The sequence below is a fragment of the Penaeus vannamei genome, chromosome 9 (assembly GCF_042767895.1).
Source record: "Penaeus vannamei isolate JL-2024 chromosome 9, ASM4276789v1, whole genome shotgun sequence".
Classification (NCBI taxonomy): domain Eukaryota; kingdom Metazoa; phylum Arthropoda; class Malacostraca; order Decapoda; family Penaeidae; genus Penaeus; species Penaeus vannamei.
Genome location: NC_091557.1, coordinates 44,075,951 through 44,078,591, shown reverse-complemented (window position 1 = coordinate 44,078,591; position 2,641 = coordinate 44,075,951).

Below are 2,641 nucleotides of genomic sequence, written 5' to 3'. Positions count from 1 at the left end.
ATATATATATATATATATATATATATATATATATATATATATAAATACAGAGAGAAAAAGAAAGAAAGAAAGAGAGAGACACCGACAAAGAGCTTGTTTTGTGGAAGATGGAGTCTCCCTCCTCCTCCTCCCTCCCTCCCCCTCTCTTTGTCACTTTCCCTCTCCCTCTCCTTCCCTCTCTCCCTCTCTCCCTTTGTCCCTCTCCCTCCATGACCTCCCTATAATTATATTCAATTGAAAACCAAGAATACCTTTTCAACGTTGCAAATCCCTTTTCTTGACTTATCCTGACTCTTCCTTGATTTACTCCTTTAAAAAAGGAAAAAAAACGATTTACTCCTTAAAAAAGGAAAAGAAAAGAAAAGAAAACAAGAAAGAATAAAAAAAGGAAAAAAAGGAAAAGAAAGCGATTTACTCCTTAGAGAGAGAGAGAGAGAGAGAGAGAGAGAGAGAGAGAGAGAGAGAGAGAGAGAGAGAGAGAGAGAGAGAGATAGAGAGAGAGAGAGAGAGACAGAGAAAGAGATGGAGAAAATTATAGATAGATAGAGAGAGAGAGGGAGAAAGAGAAAGAGAGAGAGAGATTTTGAAGAGAGAGAGAGAGAGAGAGAGAGAGAGAGAGAGAGAGAGAGAGAGAGAGAGAGAGAGAGAGAGAGAGAGGAGTGAGGAGTGGCTCGCCATTGAACACAACTTGTTTTCCAGGAGAACCCCATGGCAGGAGTTGAACCTCCGTGCCCTGTTGAACCTACATTTACTGGATGCTAAGTGACCCCCCCCCCCCCCATGAATGTATGAATTTATGAATGTGTGGATTTTTTTTTGTTCTTGTTGTTATTGTGGTCTCAGCTTTCTTTTTTTCCTTTTTTTTTACTACTTCTACAAGTTAATTTCCTTATCCTATTCTTTCTCTCTTCCTCCTTTCTCCTCCCTCACTCTTTCCTCCTCTCTCCCTCTCCTACCCCTCCATTTCTCCCTCTCACTTTGTCCATCTTCCCTCCCCCCCCTCTTTCCTCCCTTCCTCCCTCGCTCTCTCTCACTCCTCCTCCATCTCTCCCTCTCACTTTGTCCCTTTCCCTCTTTCCTCCTTTCTCCGCCCTCTCTCCCTCACCTTCCTTTCCATTTTCCCATCTTCCCTCCCTCCCCTCTTTCCTCAACCCAACCCTCTTTTTCTGCTTTCTCCCCCTTTTCCGTCTTCCCTCCCTCCCCTCTTTCCTCCTTTCTCCTCCCCTCTCTCTCTCCTGCTTTTCCATCTTCCCTCCCTCCCTCTCCACTCCTCTCTCCCCCTTTTCCATCTTCCCCCCCTCCTCCTCTTTCCTCAACCCAACCCTCATTTTTCTCCTTTCTCCCCCGTATCCGTCATCCCTCCCTCCCTCTCCCCTCCTTTCTCCTCCTTCTCTCTCCCCCTTTTCCATCTCCCCCCTTCCCTCCCCTCTTTCCTCCCTTTCTCCTCCCTTCTCTCTCCCCCTTTTCCATCTTCCCCTCCCTCCCTCTTTCCTCAACCAACCCTCCCTTCTCCCCTCCTTTCTCCTCCCTCCTTCCTCCCCCTTTTCCCATCTCCCCCTCCCTCCCTCTTTCCTCAACCCAACCCTCCCTCTCCCCTCCCTTTCTCCTCCCTCCTCTCTCCCCCTTTTCCATCCCCCCCCCCTCCCTCTTTCCTCAACCCAACCCTCATTTTCCGAACAAGGCAGAAACACACTTGAACAAATTCCCTTTTGCTTATCTCCCGGACATTCCGAACCGGCCGGCCACCACCGCACCCTTGGACATTCTTACTGGATTTTCATCATTATCGTTTTTTTCCCCTTTCCCTCTCATTTTCCCCTTCCCTCTCATTTTTTTCCTTAAGAGTGGGTTATAACTCTATTCTTACTGGATTTTTATCATTATCGTTTTTTCCCCTTCCCTCTCATATTTTTCCTTAACTCTATTCTTACTGGATTTTCATCATTATCGTTTTTTCCCCTTCCCTCTCATTTTCCCCTTCCCTCTCATTTTTTTCCTTAACTCTCATTTTTTTGTCCTTAACTCTATTCTTACTGGATTTTCATCATTATCGTTTTTTTTTTTTTTTTAGTTTTCCATTCCCTCTCATTTTCCCCTTCCCTCTCATTTTTTTCTTTTTTTTCTTTTTCCTTAACTCTTTTTTTTTCCCTTCCCTCTCCTTTTTATTTTTATTTTTATTTTTCCCTTCCTTCTCCTTTTTTCCCCTTTATCTTTTTTCTCTTCCCTCTCATTTTATTGTTTTTCCCCTTTCCTCCTTTTTTCTTTTTTTCCCCTTCCCTCGTGGTGTCTGTAAGGTTAGACTTTGGAGGCGGTTGAGAGTCGTTAGGGGTTGTTAAGGGTTGCGAGGTCGTTAGGTTGTTGAGCTGTTGGGAGTTCTAGTTAGGGTTCGATATTCGGGTTGTTAGGGTTGTTTTGGTTGTTAGGTAGTTGAGCTGTTGGGAGTTGTTAGGTTTCGACATTCGGGTTGTTAGGTTGTTGGGGTTGTTAGGTTCTTTGGTGATGTGGTTGTTAGGGCTTGACATTTGGATTATTAGGTTGTTAGGGTTGTTTTGGTTGTTAGGTTTTTTGGTGATGTGGTTGTTAGGGTTTGACATTCGGATTATTAGGTTGTTGGTGTTGTTTTGGTAGCTAGACTGTTTGG